Here is a 24,180-nt window from a genome sequence, read left to right on the forward strand (position 1 = left end):
TTACAAGAACACCATTTTAGCGACGGATTTAGAGAGGGAACTCTGTCGTCGCTAATCCGTCGCTAATTAGCGACAGTATATATTTCGTCGCGGTTTTTGTATTTTGATTTAGCGACGGTTTAGCGACGGAATGTTTCCGTCGCTAAGCCGTCGCTAAATATCGCGTAAATCCCTAATCCCATCCCTCTTTCTCTTTTCCCTGTTTCTCTGTATTGCTCCCTCCCGCCCGTCGGCTCTCGCCACCGTCCGGCCACCGCCGCTCGCCAGCCGCCGCTCCCCGTCCACCGCTCGCCAGCTGCCGCTCCCCGTCAACCTCCCGCCACCGTCCGGCGAAGCGCAGGTAATATTCTTCTTCTTCTTCTTCTTCTTCTTCTTCTTCTTCTAAACGCAGGGGGTACGCCCCTTCCCTGCCGAAAACGGAGGGGGTTTAACCCCCTGCCGTGCTTTCCGGCAGGGGGGGTCGACCCCCTGCGTTTCCGGCAAGGGGGGTCGACCCCCTGCCTATGGCGGTGCCGCACTGCCGGCCTCCAGCCCGATCCGGAGGAGGAGGTTCGCCTGTTGTGCATCTTCAACGCGCGGTCCCGGTACATTCCGCCGCTGCCGCAGGGGTACTACGGCAATGCCTGATAGTAATCCCGGCAGGTGTCTCGATAGCGGCGAAGCTCTGTGCGAACCCACTAGGTTATGCGGTGGAGCTCGTGAAGAAGGCCAAGGAGGAGGTGACAGACGAGTACATGAGGTCAGTGGCGGACCTCATGGTGCTCAAGGGCCGGCCTAACATCACGGTGGTCCGCACCTTCGTGGTCTCGGACATCAGGCATGCCGGGTTCAGCGAGCTGGACCTCGGCTGGGGAATGCCGGTGTACGGCGGTCCAGCCAAGGGCAGTGACGGCCCAATCCCCGGCTTGGTTAGCTTCTACGTCAACTCCAAGAATAACGAAGGGGGAGAAGGGATGGTGATCCCGATTTCCTTGCCTGCTCCAGCTATGAAGATCTTTGAACGGGAGCTCAAAAAGATGCTGTACGGACCCGCCCCGGATCAAAAGTCCACAGAACCTGTTTTTATCTTATCTGCTTTGTGAATAAAGATCAATTCATTGCCAAACAAATTTGTTATGAGATACCTACGTTGCCTATGTGATCTGTTTTGAAAAGAATTTTTGTTATGGATACCTATGCTGCCCATGTGATCTCTTTTTAAAAAAAATTTGTTATGAGATACCTACGTTGCCTATGTGATCTGTTTTGAAAAGAATTTTTGTTATGGATACCTATGCTGCCCATGTGATCTCTTTTTAAAAAAAAAAAAAGTTATTATGTGATCCCTATGTTGTCCATGTGATTAGCTTGAAAAAAAATTTGTAATATGTGTATATAAGATGTCCATATGGTTTTATGTTGTCCATATGGATTTTAAGTTGAATTTTTTTTTGTAATGTATATATACAAGTTGTCCATGTTGTTCAATTTGTTAGTTTGTTAATGTCTACTGATAGTTAGTTTTACTTCAATTTGTTTTCTTGAAATCTGGTTAGTTAGAGTATTTCAATCTATTAGTCTTTTATAATTATATTTTTCTTAGATAGATTGGTATTTAATGTTCTCACAATCAGTTAGTTAGATTAGGGCTATTTGAATTCTTTATGATAGTGGTGGTTAAACGGAGTTCACATCTTTTCTAGTAAACTAATTGATTGATTTACTATTCCTTTGCTAAGTAGTTCAGATTAGAAATTGTCTATGACTTTATGTTAGTCGACTGGTTCAACATGTTATAGCTGGTTTGTTAAATTAGCATCTTCTAGTTAGATTTGGCTTAACATATATACTATTTTTCTTTTCTCTTCTTTCAATTAGTTAGAGTTGTTTTAATTTGTTTTAATTTTTTTAGTTAGTGTTTCATCTTGTTTCATGATTAGTTAGTTTGTTACTTAATTTGTTTTGTTTTTGTGCAGATTTTTCAACGGAACCAACTCGTGCTCGGCCACCTGTGGTAAGTAAATGACAAAAACAATGCAAATCGGGTAAATACCCGTGGTGAGTAAGTGATGCAAACGTATCACATGTTATTTAATTTATTGAATGCAGCACTTTATTGTTCACACACTCACTTAGTTGTTGATATCTAGGACTGCTTTGTTGGAGTTCGGAGATCATGCTGAGCATGATTTTAATGTAGAAATATGGAAGTGTTCTTATTTTTGGAGTACGGAGTCCATGCTAAGCATGGTAGTAGTTAGTGAGATATTGAAGTGTGTTTGCTGCAGGTACATGTTTGCCATTTATTTGATATGAATGATTATGATGTATTGCAATGTTTGATGTAATTGTATCCATGCTTGCATGTAGTTACTTTCAATTTGATTTTGACTTCCATGTGAAATTTTATAATAAAAGCATGCTTCAAATGATTGTATCATGTCATTAATAGTTTGCACATGAAAATATTAAGTTATCAATGCATGCATCAAAATTCTTGTTATTGTTTGACATAGTATATTGCATGATAAATTTGATATTTTCTTCATCGTCGCATTCTGATTGTTTTTTTCTTAATTCGTTAGGATACTATTCGTAACATCATACGACAGAATGACTGCAAACCGTGAATGGATGTACCGTAGGATAGTGGACAATGAGTTATCGCATGAATATATGGATGGTGTCGATAGTTTTATTGAATTTGCAACGGCGAGTGTCAGTACGGTAGATCCCACAGGTCGGATTAGGTGTCCCTGCAAGATTTGTAAGAATAATCGATTTGTAGAACCTCATGGCGTTAGACATCACCTATACAGGAAGGGTTTTGTGAGTGATTATCAGAACTGGGCGTTTCGTGGAGAAGAATTTAGAAACGATTTTGATGCACGGGTGAATGTGGTGCACGATAATCCATATACGAATTTGATATTTGATGCTGCAGGAACAGAACTGGGTTCTGCTATGAGTTCTAGTGATGTAAGAACTGTCGTAGATGAAGAATCACCAAACGATGCAGCTAGTAGATTTTATGATTTACTTAAAGATGTTGATGAGCCACTTTAGAACGGTTGTGAGAGTCACACTATCTTGTCTGCAGTTCTTCAACTAATGAATTTGAAGTCCGAGTATAATTTGAGTCAATCATGTTTTGACCGTTTGTGCATGATTGTGAAGAGTATGTTGCCTAAAGATGAGAAATTGTCACAAAATTTCTATCGTGCGAAAGTTATGGTCAACGCTCTAGGTATGGGTTACAAAAAGATTGATGCTTGTCCAAATCACTGCATGTTGTATTTCAAGGAGCAGAAAAACGACATATCATGCCCGTCATGTGGGCATCCTCGGTTCAAGCCAAAGACAAGAGGCAATGGTAGCACGAGATCAAAGGAAGTTTCATACAAGTCGCTCCGCTACTTTCCTATCACTCCTAGATTGCAGCGATTGTATATGTCTTCAAAGACAGCTAAACACATGAGATGGCATGCAAATAAAGTTCGACACGATGAAAACAAGATCACGCATCCTGTTGACGCTGAAGCTTGGAAGCACTTTGATCGTACTCATCAGAACTTTGCAATGGAAGTGCGAAATGTTAGACTCGGTCTATGTACAGATGGATTTAATCCATTTGGGGGTAGATCAACTCCATACTCATGCTGGCCAGTATTTGTAACTCCATACAACCTTCCACCAAGCTTGTGTATGAAACGTCCAAATCTTTTCTTGTCTCTGTTGATCCCTGGTCCGACCTCACCTGGCCAAAATCTTGATGTATATCTAAGGCCATTGATTGATGAATTAAAAGTACTGTGGGATGACGGTGTTACCACGTATGATGCCCACAAAAAACAAAATTTCAACATGAAGGCCGCTGTTCTATGGACAATCAGTGACTTCCCTGCATATGGTATGTTATCTGGTTGGAGCACACATGGGAGGTTGGCTTGTCCGTACTGCATGGAGGATTCCAAAGCTTTTAGATTGAGGCATGGAAGGAAGCCTTGCTGGTTTGATTGCCATCGTCGATTTCTACCCAGCGATCATCCGTTTCGACGTCAAAAGAATGCATTTACAGCAGGCACAACTGAAATGGAAGGTCCATCCTCAAGATTGTCTGGCATAGAGATTTTAAGAAGATTGCGATACTTTCCAGATGTATTAACAGATGCCCGCAGTCCTACACCCTTCCGTGGATTTGGGAAGGAACACAATTGGACGAAAAAATCTATTTTTTGGGAACTACCATATTGGCCGACCCTATTGATACGACATAATTTGGATGTGATGCATGTAGAGAAAAATGTGTTTGATAATGTGTTCAATACAGTAATGAATATTAAAGGAAAAACGAAGGATAATCCGAAGGCCCGTATGGATTTAAAATTAATATGTAAAAGACCAGAATTGGAACTCAAAGAATATAATGGCAAAGTACTGAAACCAAAGGCGAAGTACGTGCTCGGACCTGATCAAATAAAACATGTATGTCAATGGTTGAGACAACTGAGATTTCCAGATGGATATGTCTCTAACATTGCTCGGGCTGTGAAGATTGACGATGGACAGTTATATGGGTTGAAGAGCCATGATTGTCATATCTTTATGCAACGATTGATACCCCTAGCATTCCATGATATGTTAGACAAACCTATATGGGGGGTATTGTCTGAGTTGAGCGGATTTTTCAGAACATTGTGCGCATCGGAGGTCATTGTATCAGATGTAAAGAATCTCGAGAACTCTATCATCACCACTGTTTGTCTGTTAGAAAAGATATTTACGCCAGCATTTTTCGATGTTATGGAACATTTGATCATACATTTGCCATATGAACTAAGGGTTGGTGGCCCTGTGCAATATCGATGGATGTACCCATTTGAAAGGTATATGTTTTTTTATATTTGTCTCTTTAATGACAGATATTTAAAATTTGAAATGTATATTCTTGTCAGATGCATGTTCGACCTAAAAAAAAAGGTTCGTAATAAAGCAAGAGTAGAAGGCTCTATTTGTGAGGCGTACACTTTAGAAGAGATTTCAAATTTCTCATCTATGTACTTCGAACCTCATATTTCAACACGTTACACATGCCCGCCCCGTAACGATGATGGAGAACAAGTAACTGTAGCTGACAAGCTGTCGATATTTCAACGACTTGGGCATGCATTTGGTAGTTGCCGATCAAGGCTATTGATAGATCAAGAGCAAGATGCAGCACACATCTATATTCTTTTTAATTGTTTAGCGATCGACCCATACATCGAGTAAGTATATGTATATGCAACTCAATTATAAATCCTTTTATGTTCTATATGTGGATACATGGCTCGGTAATATAAGTATTTGTGGTTTGCAGACGATTTGATCTGGAGTTGCAAAGCAAAGTTTCACATCTCACTAATGCAGAAGTACAAAAAGAACGTGAAACTAAGTTTGTGGAGTGGTTGAAACAGTTGGTAAAGAAGCTAACATAAATTTTGTACTTATAAACAACACTAAGTTACTTAATTGATCGTGATCACAATAATTGTTTATGTCTGTGCGTAGGTTCGCCATGGTGATGTTAAAGATCAAGGAATATGTGATTTAGAAAATGGTCCGACCAAAGTTGTGCAATGCTACAACGGGTATATCGTAAATGGTTATCGATTCCATACAAAAGACTACGGTATAAACAAATCAACGATAAATAGTGGCGTGTGTGTCAAGGGTAGCAGCTACGGTGAAAATGAACATGATTACTACGGTGTTATAGAGGAAATAATGGAGTTGACTTACTTAGGCATGAATAACAGGGTTACGGTATTCAAGTGTCATTGGTTTGATCCAACTGCAACAAGACTCGACAAAGCTTCAGGCATTGTGGAGGTGAATCATAAATCCAGGTTTGGAACATATGAACCATTCATATTAGCCTCGCAAGCTCAACAAGTTTATTATACTTCATATCCGAGTATAAAAAAGTCAGATAGAAATGAATGGTGGGCAGTTTGCAAGGTGAAATCCAAACTATACCCCGAGTATGATCAGTTACAAGAAGATGAGTTAGCTGAAGACAGTGATTACTATCAATCAGATGATGTCTGTGACTTCGCTTATGGTCACGATGTTGCGCATGATATGCATGTCATATCTCCATTGGCTGATGAAACATTCATAGAGGAATGTGATCCAAATGATGTACCAAGTGGATGGGCAAACAATGAAGAAGAAGAAGAAGAAGAAGAAGAAGAAGAAGAAAGTCAAACTAGTGACGAGGAAGAATTCTCAAGCTAGTGAGCAAAATCTTATACTAGAAACCTCTATTTAAATGCATTGTAATACTTGATGTGAGTTGTATTGCAATACTTGGTGTGAATGATTAAAAATTTTATTTCAATGTATTATAATACTTGATACGAATGATTCGAATGCATTGTAATACTTGATGTGAATGATTTCAATTATCTGAATGTATTATAATTTATGCAATTAACGAATGATTTGAATTAGTGCAATACTTGATGTCAATGATTTGAATTATTTGAATGCATTGCAATGCTTGATGTGAATGACTTGAATGCATTGTAATACTTGATGTGAATTATTTGAATGTATTGTATGACATATGTTATTTGTTAGAATATGGTTCGTGGAGGTTATAGTGGTCGCTCATCCAGTAGTAGCCAGGCTCAACCTTCATCTTCACGGGCTCCTGTGATAGGTATATCATATAACTAATTAGATGCTTGATTAGTTCAAATGCACATTCTGAGAACTTGGTGTGTATTTTTTTACAGATGATGTTGCGCCTGTACACGACCCACCTACACCAGTTGATCGCACAAGTCAACAGCCAACACAGGAAACAGGGTCTTCACAGGCTGGCACAAGAAGACTCATTCGAATAGTGTATATCGATAATCGACCGTAAGTATTTTGTTTTCAATTATTGCATATCTTTTAAATATTTTATATTGATATTTACTGTGTAACAATTCATGTGCAGCACGAGGTTTGAGCCACAAGAAGTAGTACGGGAGATTAGGAATTCACTTCTTCAACATCTACCAGGACCAGTTGCTCAATGGAAAGAGTACCCAAAGGAGGTATTAGACAGATTGTGGTCCTCATTCATGGTATACAGTTGTTCCTCATAGTTAATGTGTTTCATATTTAATTTATTTAAGCAATGTCTACTAACTTTCTGAAAATATTTGTAGGCTTCGAATCGCTTTGCAACTACGGTGGAAGAAAATGATGCAAGGAAGGTGTGGCAGAAGGTGGCTGCCAATCGATTTACAGACATGCTGCACACTATGAAGACTGCAGCAAAAAAAGCATCTGGCGTAGTAGATGATCCATTATTGTGGAAGGGCCATGGTCCTATTACTATCAGGAGAGATTACTGGGATGAAATGTGCGATATGTGGGCGGGAGATGCATTTAAAAATCGCTCTGCGAAGGCTTCACAAAATCGATCGAAGATGCCCGAAGCCCATCTACACACAGGTGGATCTAAGACATTTGGGAGCCACCTAAAGAAAATGGTAACTCATCAATATATAATATTAATTTTATAAGTATAGTTGCAAATTTGTGTACTAAATCTTTTATCATTTAACTTCGCAGGAAGCAGAAAAAGGAGGCAGTGTACCATATAAGGATGTGTTTGTAGAAACACATAAACGGAAGACCACGGGAGTCTTCGTATCAGAGAAGGCGAGAACGACAACGGTATGTATTAATTCTATTAATAATCATTGCAATATATATGCAAGTCATCATAATGTTATCATTAATTATTAATGAATACTTTAAACATTATTTTGTAGGAGGCATATGAGCAACAAATGGTAGAGCGATATGGTGAAGACGCTACTCAGCATCCATCATTTGATCCTACAGCATGGGTGACTGCAGCAGGTGAACCCAAAAAAGGTCGCGTGTTCGGGTTTGGGAGTAATATGAACACTTCACCAGTTATTGGTTCTTCCAGTTACGGCTCACCAACTTCTTGCGCCGACATAAGCTCCAAGCAGTCGACTATTCTTTCCGGTGATGATGTACGCGAGATCATTAATGAATCACTGAATAACTACTTCCAATACACCGTCGCCCCCTTTCTCCGAAATGAGATCAAGGCCGCTGTTCAGGATAGGGGATCTTCGATTCCAGGTCCCTCTCAGGTATAATCACATATATAGTTTTTTTGACTATCTTAAAGCACATCTGAGCATGGTAGAATCACATATAGAGTTTTTCTAGATGCCTTAGAACACATATGAACATGCTATAATCACATATTCAATTTTTTTACTGCCTTAGCACACATATGAGCATGATAGAATCACATATAAAATTTTTGGCTTTGCCTGCCTTAGAGCACATATGAGCATGCTATATTCACATATTCAATTTTTTTACTGCCTTAGCACACATACGAGCATGATCGAATCACATATATAGTTTTTTGCCTGCCTTAAAGCACATCTGAGCATGGTAGAATCACATATAGAGTTTTTTTATATGCCTTAGAACACATATGAACATGCTATAATCACATATTCAATTTTTTGACTGCCTTAGCACACATATGAGCATGATAGAATCACATATATATATATTTAACTTTTTGTCTGTCTTAGAGCACATATGAGCATGATAGAATCACATATAAAGTTTTTTTGATTGCATTAGAACACATATGAGCATGCTATAATCACATATTCAGTTTTTTGACTGCCTAAGAACACATATGAGCATATTATAATCACATATTCTGTTTTTTGACTGCCTTAGCACACATATGAGCATGCTATAATAAAATATAGAGTTTTTTAACTGCCTTAGAACACATATGAACATGTTATATATCATTTATGATAGAATCACATATAAAAATTTTGGCTTTGCCTGCCTTAGAGTACATATGAGCATGCTATATTCACATATTCAATTTTTTTACTGCCTTAGCACACATACGAGCATGATCGAATCACATATATAGTTTTTTGCCTGCCTTAAAGCACATCTGAGCATGGTAGAATCACATATAGAGTTTTTTTAGATGCCTTAGAACACATATGAACATGCTATAATCACATATTCAATTTTTTGACTGCCTTAGCACACATATGAGCATGATAGAATCACATATAGAGTTTTTTTATTGCCTTAGATCACACATGAGCACATGATAGAATCACATATAGTGTGTAATTTATTTCATTATATTTTGTTTATCAATACTGACTGTTCTTTTCTTGTGTAGGCTGCTAGCGATAATCAGGGTAGTGGAGCTGAAGGGACAGATAAAGACAATGAACAAGAAGACGCACAAAATCTTGGCGATGATTAGAGGACTTTGTTGAAGAAGTTCTATTTTTTTTATTTTTCCTAATTGTAATTGTTGAATTGTAAATAATTAAACTTCTTAGTTTTAAGGTGGAACGATTAATTATTATAGATACTTGTTATATGAATTTTTTTGTGTGGTTTGTTTTTTATTTACAGGAAATATAAATTGTACATGAAATATAAATTGTACAGTTCTCCGTAATTAATTTTTAAATAAATTTTTTTTGATTTTTTTTCGTTTTTGCGACGGATTAGCGACGGATGATTCCGTCGCTATTCATATTATTCTAGCGACGGCTTAGCGACGGAATTAAATCCGTCGCCACGCCGTGGTCGCCGTTTAGTACCGGCGGATTGGCGACGGAATGTAGCGCTCGTTATTCCGTCGCAATTAGCGACGGACTTGGCGACGGAATTATTCCGTCGCCAGTTAGCGTCGAAATATTCACGACGTAAGCATACTGTCGCCGCGTTGTCGCTAATCCGTCGCTAACATGGTTAGCGACGGATTAGCGACGGAAGGTGGTCGTCGCTAATCTACTGCTTTGTTGTAGTGTCAGGCAGGCTCAGACCAGGTCAGGTGGGCTCAGGTGGGCTAGGCTAGGTAGGGGAGGTTTGGAAAAAGGAGGAGAGAGAGAGGGGTTGGCGATTTTCTAAAGGAGGGGGGGTCCTCTATTTATAGGTTCTGAAACTTGGGCCCCAAGTTTCAGAATCTCCTCTTTACCCTTGGGCTTTTCTGAGAATCCCTTCTATGGAAGGAGCTGGAAGGCTCTTGAAGGTGCTGGAATATTCTAGAATCTTCTAGAATATTTTCTGAGAAATATTTCTGTGGGTCCCACCCATATTTCTGTGGGTCCCACAAGAATTTTGGGTTTTCGGCGATTTTTTTCCGAAAAATTCTAAGTACGCCATTATCTTCGTATTGATGCCACTAAGAAAGTTGGCTCGCAGGAATCCTTTGATTTTGTTCAGATAGGAAGTTATGGCTTCCAGAGTGTTTGAGCATATATTCGCGTTTCGACGAATATCCTAAGTGTAACTGGCTCGCAGGAATTGATTCGTTTCGCATTATGAGAAAAATGCCATTTTTAGCGGTAAATGCCTCATGAATTTTATTCAGATATTTTCTGAAAAATTGCGGGTCTTACATTATTACCCCCTTAAAGGAATTTCGTCCGCGAAATTCAGCTAAGAGTACAAGGTGAAGAGTTCAGGATATTTATCCAGCATATCCGATTCGGGCTCCCAAGTGCAATCATCGACTCCGTGATGTTGCCATCTCACTTTGACAAGTGGAATGACCTTCGTCCTTAGCACTTGCTCCCGTCGGTCCATGATCTCTACTGGCCTTTCTTCCACCGTCATATCCTCCTGGATGTCAATATCTTCATGTTGGATGACGTGGGAAGGGTCGTGAACGTATTTTCTAAGCATTGACACATGAAATACGTTGTGTATCTGTGTATACTGCGGTGACAATGCTACTCTGTAGGCGATCTCTCCTATCCGGCTCAAAACCTCGAAGGGACCAACGAATCTGGGGCTGAGCTTCCCCTTCTTTCCGAAACGAAACACACTCTTGGTTGGGGAGACCTTGATAAAAACCTTATCTCCAACCGCAAAAGTGAGTTCCCTACGCCGCTGATCGGCGTAGCTCTTCTGTCGACTCTGAGCAGTCAGTAGCTTCTTCCTGATCATGTGGACCTGCTCAGTATAATGCTGCAACACTATGGGCGAGTCCAAGGTTCGCTCACCCACTTCACCCCAATGGATTGGTGATCGACAGGGTCGCCCGTAAAAGGCTTCATACGGTGCCATCCCAATGCTAGCGTGGTGGCTATTATTATAAGCAAATTCAGCCAACGCTAGGTGGGAATCCCAATCACCTTTCCATTCTAGCATACAGGCTCTTAGCATATCTTCAAGAGTCTGTATGGTTCGTTCTGATTGCCCATCTGTTTGGGGATGGAATGCTGTACTGAACTTGAGTTTTGTCCCCAGGGCTCTCTGAAGCTGCTCCCAAAAGTGAGAGGTGAACTTCGGGTCACGATCGGATATGATCGAAATCGGCACTCCATGGAGTCTAACGATTTCCCGAATGTAGATCTCCGCCAATCGTTCAGTTGAGTATCGAGTGTTGATTGGCAGGAAGTGAGCAGACTTGGTGAGTCTGTCTACGATCACCCATATTGAGTCATGTTGTCTCTTGGACCGAGGCAATCCAACGATGAAATCCATCGTAATGCCCTCCCATTTCCATTTTGGAATCTCGATCCGTTGCATTTTTCCACCAGGTCGTTGATGCTCGATTTTTACTTGCTGGCAGATCAAACACTTTGAGACAAATGTAGCCACATCACGTTTCATACCCCTCCACCAGTACTTTCTCTGTAAGTCCCGAAACATTTTTGTACCCCCAGGGTGAATGGTGTACTTGCTATTATGAGCCTCCTGGAGTACTTCCTGTCTTAGCTCAGGGTTATTTGGAACCCAAATTCTTTCTTCCATCCATATTCCTCCATCCTCTTTTAAATGAAAGAAAGTGTCATCTTTTGCAGCACGAGCTTTTAATTCAAAGTACTGGGGGTCCTTGAACTGTTCGGCTACGATGCGATCGAGGATCTCGATATGGATTGTCAGGCATGACAATCGAATCTTTCCTGGGTCAGCCAGAAATGGCTTCCAACTGACAAAATCCTCCATCAGCTTCCATTGTCCGGTGAGGCTGGCCAGAGTGCCAACAGTCTTGCGACTAAGGGCATCTGCTACAACATTCGCTTTTCCAGGGTGATAGGAAAGCATGAATTCATAGTCTTTGAGGAATTCCAGCCATCGCTGTTGCCGCATATTGAGTTCCTTTTGAGAAAAGAGGTATTTTAGGCTTTTATGGTCCGACATGACCTCAAATTTCTCTCCATAAAGGTAGTGTCGCCATATTTTAAGTGCGAACACTACCGCGGCAAGCTCCAGATCGTGGGTTGGATAGTTTTTCTCATGAATTCTTAACTGACGGGATGCATAGGCGATTACTTTGTCATGCTGCATCAATACGCAACCCAGACCTTTTCCCGAGGCATCAGTATAAGCCACGAAGCTTCCCCGACCAGCAGGTAAGGTAAGGACAGGGGCAGTGGTAAGCCTCTGTTTGAGAACCTCAAAGCACTCCTTACATTGGTCAGTCCATTCGAACTTGACTCCCTTTTTCAACAATTTTGTCATCGGTACGGCGATTCGGGAGAAGTCTTGCATGAACTTCCGATAATATCCGGCAAGTCCAAGGAAGCTGCGGACCTCAGTGATATTTTCTGGCTGCTTCCAGTCTATCACAGCTTCGACCTTCGCAGGATCTACTGTGATTCCATCTTTTGAGATCACATGGCCAAGGAACATTACTTTGTCTAGCCAGAATTCACATTTTGAAAACTTGGCATATAACTGATTATCTTGAAGGGTTTTCAAGACGATTCTCAAGTGCTCCTTGTGTTGTTCCTCATTCTCTGAATACACGAGAATGTCATCAATGAAGACGATGACAAAAGTGTCTAAGTATGGCTTGAACACTCGATTCATCAGGTCCATAAAGACAGCAGGCGCATTAGTAAGTCCGAAGGGCATTACTACGAACTCATAATGACCATATCTCATTCTGAAGGCAGTCTTAGGTATATCCTCCTCCTTAACTCTGAGCTGATGGTATCCAGACCTGAGGTCGATCTTGGAGAACACTCTCGCTGTTCTGAGCTGATCGAATAAGTCCTCAATCCGAGGCAACGGGTACTTATTTTTTACGGTTGCCTGGTTAAGCATCCGATAATCGATGCATAACCGAAGGGATCCATCCTTCTTTTTTACAAACAGTACCGGGGCTCCCCATGGTGACATACTTGGTCGGATGAACCCTTGTTCCATCAGTTCTTCCAACTGACATTTCAACTCACTGAGTTCAGCTGGTGCCATACGATAAGGGGCTTTGGATATTGGCGTTGTTCCAGGTAAGGATTGAATTCCAAATTCAACCTCACGAAGTGGCGGAAGTCCTGGCAATTCCTCAGGAAACAGATCGGGAAACTCCCGCACTACTTCCAAACTTTCAAGGGGTTGGTCGTTGGATTTTTCCACCGAGCGACTCAACAGGAAGGCCACACAACCCTTCCTAAGGTATTTTTGTACCTTAAGTGCTGATATGAGCCTTTTTTGTGGAACTGGTTTGGATAACCGGTATTCCATCTTAGGCAATCCGGGTCGAGATAGAATCACTCTGCCCTCGCGGCACAGAATCTTGGCATTATTCTGAGCCAACCAATTCATTCCCAGAATGACATCGTACTGTATCATATCGATCAGGATGGCGTCAGTAGGCAAGTGTTGCCCTGCTATCTCAATATCCAAATTTTTCACACACCGGATACATTTGGTGCGTGAACCCAACGGGTTATATACTTCGATCATTTTATCAATCGGTTGCACTGAGGCGTGGAGTTGTTCGGTGAAATCGTCGGAGATAAACGTATGAGTAGCACCACAATCAAACAAGATGTAAGCTGCATGTCCATTAACAGGTACGGTGCCTTCAATGAGGTCACCGGTTTCGACTTGTTCAGTCGTTACAGCGTATACACGACCTGCAGCAGGCCTTTGTTCTACTCTAGGTGGGGGTCGTTGGACTTGTGTTTGTTGTGGTATTTGTTGAGAGGGTCCAGCAGATCCGGCATTCCTCCTTTGCTCATCAACAAGCTTCTTCCTGCATTGTCTTGCAATGTGGCCCATTTTGCCACAGTAGAAGCATCCATCTGTGTCACGTGGACATGGTCCTCTTGCGTGATTTACATGGCATTTTGGGCAGTTCGGGTTGGACTGCAGATTGTTTGGAGTCATGTTCTGCCTTGGCCTCATGACTTGTTGAGTGTTGTTCCCACCTTGGAACCTTTTCTTTTGAAAGGGTTGTCGTGAACCCTGGCCACTTGGAAACATTCTCTTCTTGTTCCCACCATCAACTACGGGCCTTTTTGGTATGATCACTTTGGATCGCTCCCAATCCACTTGTATTTTTGAAGCTGCTGCCACAGCAGTTTGAAAAGTTTGGGGCATGCTGGTAATAACCCGTGACCTTAGCCCTTCTCGCAGTCCGTTGATGTACTTGTCGGCCCTTTATTGGTCGGTCTCAAATAACCGGGAGCAGTACCGTTCAAGATTTTGAAATTTGGTGGTATAGTCAATCAGACTCATGCCACCCTGCTCCAATTCCAGAAACTCCATTTTTTTCTTGTTTCTGGAGTGTAACGGGAAGTAATTATCCATGAAAGCTCTCCGGAAGTCATTCCAAGGAATGACTTCAACTTCCGAGAACTGGATAATCTTAGTGGTATCCCACCACTTCCGTGCATTGTCTTTCAGCCTGTACGTGCCAAAGTTGGTCTTCTTTTCTTCTGGTACTCCCAGTACCAGAAAGGCACGTTCGGTCTCTTCGACCCAACTCTCTGCCAGTTCAGGATCGGCTCTACCGGCGAAGACTGGTGGATCGAGCTTGAGGAATTTTTCATAGGTTATTCCCCCAAGGTTTTCGCTTCGAGGTGCGACTGATTCTGACCTTTTTCTCGAATGGCAGTAACCAAATTGTTGAGCATTTCCAGCAGAAATCCTTGAGTATGTGACTCCTCGCTCGGCATGGTTCTCCTCGTCGTAGGAGCCATTTATCTACCATATACAAGCAATGTGTTTTAGTTTCACAATGTATATATCGAAGCAACGTTCTATTTACTTAATATACATCACATTTACACAAGCATCGCCTTAAACAAAACGTCATGCCGCACTGACAGACTTTTAGGCGTTGAGAAACTATGTACACGAGTCTATTGACTCCAAAACACTACCAGTCTTTTCTAGGAACTGAATTTCTTTCTTGACCCAAAGAACCCGAAGTATCGTTTACTTCCACATTGCCTTGGTGCAGGCACTAGTAGTTTTGGCTTGGGCGGCACTTCCGCACTCTCAAACGACTCTTGTGGATAGATCAGTGATGCCGGTCCACTTGCCCATTCAGTGGCATCATGGCTCGGGGAATCCGAGACCATAACGGGATGATATAGGTTGTATCCCTCTCCTTGGCCATTCAGGCTCGGCGTTGGTGAAGCCGCTCTGTTCCCCCATATAATCGTACTATGATTCGAGAAATCCGAAATCATAATGGGATTATAGAAGGAGTTGTTGCATCCCTCCTCCCGACTGTGCAAGCTAGGCATACATGATGCCTGTTGATAGCCTTGCGATTGACCAAATCCCTCAAGGAAGTTCAAGTCAAATCCTACCAGAGATGGTAGTTCATCAGAAGTCACTGGGGTACGGCTACTCCCTCTACTGGAGTAATGTGACCCACTAACACGCGAGGTCTCATCCCTAAGACCAAGCGATCCCCGCCGACCCATATCGGTGGTATGCTTCATTTGGCATTCGTTGGCGGAATGCCCTTCTTCGCCACAATACTGGCAGTCTTGGACTTCATATGGGCACACCCACTCATTGTGCATGATCCCGCAACGATAGCAGTATCCTTGAGAGTCGTGAGTTGTCATCTATACAAAGATGCACCCAGATCAGAACAAGAAGTATAAAATATACTTACAGTACGATATGGTGGACAAGACGGATCTCGAACCAGGTTTCTCAGACTCTTGCTTTGATACCAATTCTGTAACGCCCCGGATTTCCAAAACAAAGCTAAGTTAAAATTTTCATGAATTTCTTTTTTTTTTCTTTGCAGCAGAACTTAGAAAAAGCTTTTAGCAGCGGAATAAGACGATAATGAGTCGTCGGTTTTAGAAAACTCCGAGCACGTTGCAGGTATGTGGCCCAGCAACTCATTGACCACCAAGTGTTCCATTTTATCGAAAGCACATATTTATTACAACACTACTGCTTAGAAAAGCAGTGAAGGTTCAATAAAAGGAAGCAGTACAACTCTGTCTAGAGAAACCCTGGAACTCGATGCCGCTTTGCTCCGCATATCGCCACGCAGGTTCAACACCTGAAATCCCCATTAAACGGGGTCAGAACCACTGATGGTCTGGTAAGTAGGCAAACACCTATCTATTCAACTCAAGTAAATGCATAGACCACTCAGGGTCGCAGTTCGTAATACGACGCTCAAGCCTCCATGACTTAGCGTATATCGCAAAAGCCTCATCAGGGCTATGAGTTGAACATCCACGCAAGTCTTCATGACTTCGCATAAGCCTCTTCAGGGCTGTGAGTTAGAATAACCGCTTAAGTCTCTATGACTTAGCCTTGACCTCCTCAGAGTCACGAATGGATGTCTAGCTCAAGCCTTTATGCTTGGCACATCCGTATCCTACGAATCTAAGGACAGCTCTCCGAGCTTCACTTAGTCGTACGGATATCAATGGGGTTCTTTCCCAATCGGTACAGTAGTATACCGACCATGACACCTTCACAAAGGTTATGCAGGACTGACTCAACAATGTCATCCACTCATACATTCAAAGTAGCGCTGTACCTAAGCTAATGCTTTGTTTCGATAATTGCACCTCCCCCTGGGCTTAGGGGACTCATATCTGGGCGACAACGCGATGATCTGGGGGTTGATTATTCTATGTATTTTAGATACCCCAGAGGCCTGTTGACCCCATCCCCCTAGTAGGACGGTACAGCATACCGGAAGAGATCCTTACTAGGTATCCGAATGCATTCTGCTACTGCAGTAGTTGGGTTCAATCCTTAGATATTTAAGAATAACCACGACCTCCATACATCTGAGTGACGAAGGCCATCAATGAACTCTATCAGGTTTGGGTGAAATATATGTCACTCAAGGCTGCGCCATCACCGTCTTCCTCGCTGAGAAATTCTGATAGGGGCCTGCCGGTCTTACAATTATTTGACGAACATTGCATGCCTATAGGGCAGCCTTTGAGAAGTATGTACCCGACCCCAATCAACCACACGGTTTTCACCGTGGAACAAAGGTTTTATTCATATGCATGCTTAACTCTGCTCTCAGCACTTCAGCCTTGACGAGCACTTCACCTCTTTCGGTGGAAACAACACACTCCGGCTCAGCGGCCCTTACAAGTCTGGTTGTCTGATAATTCTCAATGAGCATGCACATGACTCGATCTCTACGGATCGGCTACTCGGCGTATTTTTACGCAACGAGCTCAGGACCTCGTCAAGGTGCTACCACTACTTTGGCGCAACGGCTCTTACAAGTATGGTGCCCTTGCAGGTGCCAGGGAGACGAGTCATTCTGACATCGTTCCAACAAAGGACATCATTGTGCCACTTAACTAGTTTTGGCAGCTCTTCTGCCAACCATTCTGTCAACACTGTCTCTGCTCTACTGGCAGTGGTGCGACGAACCTTTCTACATCGTAGAAGGCGTTCCATAACTGGGTAGCACTTCTACTACGTTCTTTCTGAGCCATTCTTAGCTCCTTCAGGAATTTCAGCAGCACTTCCTCTCTTTAACGGAGAAAGCGTGCATTTTCTTTTATCCATTTCAGCGGCATCTCCCCTCTTTGGTGGGAAATCGCTACGCTTAACTCGGGAAATGGATGTGCATCATTGTGCGTACTTTGCATCCATCAAGGTTGCAGGAACCTTGGGCCATAGCCAGGCCATACGTAATTGATTTAGTCTTTACGTAAAGAGCATTTTGCCAAAAGGCGAAGCCTTTCCAATAGGGGCTTCATTCGTCAAGCAGAATCTTGCACAAGGAGCGGTAAGGGAATCGCATTGGGGATTTGATCTCCATTTGAACGCTCACTTACGCGCCATATATGTAATATAAGCAGAAGCCTGTGCTTTATACAGCGGCGGCGTAAAGGAAATGCATATACTATTGTTCAGGGTGTGTAACTGAACGAAATATTCTACATATATAACAAAACAGGAGCCTTGGCATCGTTCGACGCGACGGCATAAGTAAATGCATAATCGGAAGTGCTTTAATCGGAAGTACAGAAAGCAGGGAGCCTTGGCATCATACGACGCGACGGCAAAGGTAAATTACATAGCCTGTGCGATATAAGACACGTCGGCAGAATCAGCAGATATACACCTAGATCTATATCCAACGATAGTTACGAGGCGAGCGAGTGAACACCGAAGTGTCCTAGAGGGCTCAACCAAGAACTAGGGTGAGATACTATTTTGAAGAACACATATATTGCGTATTCGAACATATATATCCGACGATAGTTACGAGGCGAGCGCGTGAACACCGAAGTGTCCTAGAGGGCTCAACCAAGAACTAAAGCAAGATACTACTTCAGAAAGTATATGCTATATACAAACAATCAAATACTTGAGAGAGATGGTTTAATGAAGCGAACTTACTTCAATTTGAGGAAGAAACGACTCCGATTGCTTCAAACGCTTCGAACGAGGCTCGACTTCGAAAAAGGATCAACTTCGAACTTCGAACGAAAAAGGACTTGGACTTTGACTTTGAACCAAACCAGGTTCAAGTCAAGTCAACTGGGTTCAGACTTAGGTCAAGTAGGTTCAGACCTAGGTCAGGTGGGTTAGGACTAGGTCAGGCAGGCTCAGATCAGGTCAAGCAGGCTCAGGCTAAGTCAGGCAGGCTCAGACCAGGTCAGGTGGGCTCAGGTGGGCTAGGCTAGGTAGGGGAGGTTTGGAAAAAGGAGGAGAGAGAGAGGGGTTGGCGATTTTCTAAAGGAGGGGGGGTCCTCTATTTATAGGTTCTGAAACTTGGGCCCCAAGTTTCAGAATCTCCTCTTTACCCTTGGGCTTTTCTGAGAATCCCTTCTATGGAAGGTGCTGGAAGGAGCTGGAAGGCTCTGGAAGGTGCTGGAATATTCTAGAATCTTCTAGAATATTTTCTGAGAAATATTTCTGTGGGTCCCACCCATATTTCCGTGGGTCCCACAAGAATTTCGGGTTTTCGGTGATTTTTTTCTGAAAAATTCTGAGTACGCCATTATCTTCGTATTAATGCCACTAAGAAAGTTGGCTCGCAGAAATCCTTTGATTTTGTTCAGATAGGAAGTTATGGCTTCCAGAGTGTTTGAGCATATATTCGCGTTTCGACGAATATCCTAAGTGTAACTGGCTCGCAGGAATTGATTTGTTTCGCATTCTGAGAAAAATGTCATTTTTAGCGGTAAATGCCTCATGAATTTTATTCAGATATTTTCTGAAAAATTGCGGGTCTTACATATTTAGATTTGGATCTGGATCAGATTCAATTCATACCCATATCAGAGACCCATATTTTTGCCAATAAATAGAGGTAAACCCTCATGGAAAAACACTGGCTCCTCCCTCTCTCTCTTCTCTATTTTGGTTCTTGCTTAGGTCAAGCCCACTTGAGGTGAGATTGAACCTACTTGACCTAGATCGAGCCTACCTAGTTTTCTCTCTCCTTTGCTTCTTCTTGACTAACAAACTCACTTGACTTAGACTAATCTCACTTGGGTCAGCTTGAACCCACTTGACCGAGATTGAGCCTACTTAGGTCAAAACCACTTGACTTTGGCAGGTTAGTTCTCTCTTTTTTCAAACCTAGTTGGACCAGATTTAACCTAGATTTGGGTCTCCCTAATCAATACTAGGCTCGGCCTAGTGGGTCAAACCTATTTTGACCCATGCTAAGTCTAACTTGTTCTTAGCCAATAACCCTCATTTCTCGCTCTTTTGTTGAGCCAAGTGCGTAAAAGTGCATGTTGCGAGTTGGATCAACCTCTATCACTCTCTTTTCCCTCTCTTATTCTGAAACAAATTGGTCTCTTCATGACCATATAGGATGAACGTACATGTTGGCCATGACCCAGGAGCTACCTTATGCTTAGCCTCGTCTACAAATACAAGATAGGTTTGTACGCCCATGACATCAGTATCAATATGTTGAAATTTATGTTATGGGGTCTTAGTCCTCAGTTTACGTCATCTAGGCCACCATGTGTGCTTGTACTAGGTGTCAACTTGTGTATCCTTGTGACTACGTTCTCATGTGTATGATATACGGTCTTAGTCCTTAGTTTATGCCATTTAGGCCACCGTGTGCACTTACGTTGGGTGTCCACTCATGTATCCTTGCAACTACGTTTTCACGTATATAATATGCATATTATATATGTTTTTTTCTATAATTTATTTGGTTCAGTGTGTTGTTCTGTGCCTAGGCCATGTGCTTACGCAATTTATTTAGCCTAGTGTGTTGTTCTGCGCCTAGGTCATGCATTTATGCATTTATTTGGATATGTATGCATTTTTTGTACACTACCATGCTTATTTTATGATTATGTGTGCATCTATTTCGACGTGTATTCATTTTTGTGTATTGTCATGCTTTTACGTAATACTTATGTGTTATATGCGTAGAAATAATATATATTACTATATGTATTTATTTGGCACATATATATTTTGCGTACCTGCTTTGCTTATAAGTAAAACTTTACAATAATAGCGTATATGTATAAAATATACATATGGTAATTGATTTTTATTGTTCAAGCATTTCAAATACCATATTCTACACAAAATGATGTTTAAATAAGAAACCTCTAAGTGAAGGGTTTCAGATTTACGCAAAACATTGAAGTGCTTCAGATTTTTCACGTAATCATTGAGTCCTTAGCTTAAGGCCTAATTAAGGCCAAGGTATTCGATAAACCGTGGAAGATGCAACATAAGCACAATAGTGAGCATCCCTCCAATAAAAAATGGTATAACTATATCATCGTACAAATGTATGATGTTTGAGGCCCTGCCTTGGAAGGCTCGAGTCTAATTCGCCTCAAATAGGCATGACACTCGTAAGCGCCACAATGCTAGAATGGTTGATCCACCTCGAGCAGGAGAAGTACTTGTAAGCATTATTGTACAAGGGTAGACTCTGCCTAAATTAGGTGAAGTACTCGTAAGCGTCATTGTATGAGAGTGGTTGTTGTGTATCTTTAGGTTGGTGCTCGTAAAAGCTAATAACGCTCGAATAGTTGATCAAAGATGATTGCATCATATGCATTCTTCTGTGATCCATCATTTTAATAATGATACTCGTAAGTGTCGATATGCAAAAGTTGATCATAAAGTGTTCGTGAAGGTCAAAGTTGTCGAGAGTGATGTTTGCATGCATATAAACAAACATAATGATGGTCCCTACCGACACGAGATAAAACTCATGCTTCAAAACTGACTGAGTGAGGCCAGTTTATGTTGCCCTTAGTGCGTGATACACTACTTGCCTATGAGGTACTCGACAGTCCTATAATCAAGATTATGCCATCGAACCCCTTCAGGACTTATGCTTATCGTGGAGACGATGGTAATACCACTCGAGTGACATATATTATTATGGATCATAGTGTTCAGCAATCTCCCGCCACTCAAAGGTTAGCAGGTTGGTCTATTCATTTGTCTTAGGCAATAGACCCCAACTACTACAATAGCAGAATGCATCCAAAATGACCTAGCATGAGTTCTCCCAGCAAAATCTGTTGCCCCACTATGGGAAATGTCATTCAGGTATATATGCACAGAAATATATAGTATAAAAGATATCCAGATGTTTCGTCTAATGCCGAAGTTATTTTTTCTCTTATACCAAGGGTGATCAAGTTAAATATAGGTTCATCGACAAATGAATGAATGCTAGTGTCAATCATGCATTACCTTATTTTAGGCATTTGTCTCGGTACACTGTTGGATCAAATGAGTGAAAGACCCAAGTTGTGTTCACATGGTTAAGATGAGCTCGATGAGCTAATGCTTCGATATAGGGGTAATTGCGAACGATATTACGCTAAGTCGCAAAAACTTGAGCTACGACCCAAAATTAATATTTTCAATGTGGCCTTTAAATGACCAATTGTGTTTTAACATATTATACTTGTTGGAATGAGAATGCTTTTCTACTAATTAGGTACGATACTGACCTCATTTTTGGAGAATTTTGGTCGCTAACCTGTTGTGTGAGGCTCAGAGCAGACATTTTCTAAAGCGTCAATCATCTTTCGTCTTTCCGCTACATTAAACAAAACAAGTCTGATATTTTAACTAATATTGGTTCTGAAAATCTGAAGCGTTACGCTAATTATTAAATTCCTTTGAATGAAAATGTTTAAAGCTACCACTAGTCCGCTAGGTCCAAATCCACGTGGTTGGAGCGGGTTACTTTCATCTTGGTTGATGACCATGTCTTAGAATATTGGGGACAATCACTCAAACATAAAAGCAGCATCTGGAAAAAAGAAAAAAGGGTAAGCACACTAATGATCGGTATAGATGCCAAATATGCATTTTGGTTAGATCTCTACGAAAACAGCCATTATTTAAGTTGTTTCTATATCATAACTATCACTGATATTTTGAAAAATATAAATTGGGATTTATCACGTTATTTTCAAAGGCTGATATAGTACCAAAAAAGCGATATTTTCAAAATATCATCTGTTTTGAAATATCTGGATTTTATCATGTTATTAATATGATAAAGAACAATGTTTGCAATTTTTTTATTTATGTTTTATCTAGTTCTAATATGCTTTATGTCTTTCATAAGTTCTGCATGCTGATATTTTTCCCTAGATTTTCTTCAGAAAAAATGATTTTTTCCAAAATATTGCAAGATTTGCCCTCGCTGAGATTTTCCTGGAAATGTGTGAAATATATTGCTTTGTTCTAGTCAACCTCTTCAGACATCCTCTCTAGCTAAATGAATCGGAGATGGGAATGTTATTTATTTCAGACCCATATGGACCTTTATGCTTCAGGTTCAAGTTTATCTTGGGTAAGTTTGGGCTCTAGACATCTGGTAGGGGCAACTTATGAACGGGAGGTCACGGGTTCAAAATCCATGAAAAGTGTCCCTTGCCGTAAGGTTGAAATTGGGTATACTCTCCGGTGGACAGGGAAGGGCCTTAATGGGGTATTTGATAGCGCATTCTGCGGAACGGTGTTGCCATGAAACTCTGGATGTGGGTGGAATAGTGTTTGCCCGTCCTCCCTATTACGCTGGGAACAGAGACGACGGGGTACAATGCTTAAAAAAAAAACTCGGGCAGGGTGGGTGGGGTGGGGTTACCCCCAATCCTCTCTCTCTCTCTCTCTTTCTTTCCCTTATTATTATTATACTATTATTATTATGGTTCTGAATAAAAAAATTATTTATTAGGGCTTTGAATCAATTTGTTTTAATTAGTTATATATATATATATTTAGTTTGATTAGGTTTTTTTCTTTGATTTTTTTTTATTTTCTTTGAATCAAATATCTTTAATTAGGGGTTTGGTATTTAATTTGATTAAGGCTTTCCTTTGATTTGATCAGGTTTTGAATCAAATATTTTTAATTAGGGTTTTTTAATTTGATTAAGGTTTTTTTCTTTACTTTTTTTTTATTAGAGTTTTGAATTAAATGTTTTAAATTAGAGCTTCTTATAGTTAATTTGATTAGAGCCTTTTTTTGGTTCAATTTTCTTTGACTAGGGCTTTGAATCAAATTTTTTTAATTAAGGCTTCTTATAGTTAATTTGATTAGAGATTTTCTTGTATGTAATTTTTCTTTATTAGGGCTTGAATTGGGTCTTTTTATATTTAATTTTATGGTGTATTTATGGCTTTTTTAATTTTTAAATTTTTTTTATAGTTTAGGGGCTTTTGGTTTATTTATGATCTATTTTATTGTATTTTAGGGTTTTATGATTTATTTATGTTTTTACATTTATGTATAAAAATATGATTTTTTTTTAATACCTAAATTTTAAACATTTTTTAGCACTTGAATCCGGTTTGAGATCATATTCACGGCTAAATCTATAATTTTTTAATAAACTTTCATAATTAGATCCAATATGACACCGATTAAAACATTTATATA

General features: G+C 40.9%; 1 pseudogene; it reads left to right on the plus strand.

Annotated features, from left to right (window-relative positions):
* The first annotated feature begins 503 nt into the window (after positions 1-503).
* LOC149841799 (benzyl alcohol O-benzoyltransferase pseudogene) lies at positions 504-1,082 on the plus strand (annotated as a pseudogene).
* Positions 1,083-24,180: the final 23,098 nt, after the last annotated feature.

Source organism: Nuphar pumila, chromosome 3 (genome assembly GCF_984573655.1).
Source record: "Nuphar pumila chromosome 3, dmNupPumi1.hap1.1, whole genome shotgun sequence".
Taxonomy (NCBI): Eukaryota; Viridiplantae; Streptophyta; class Magnoliopsida; order Nymphaeales; family Nymphaeaceae; genus Nuphar; species Nuphar pumila.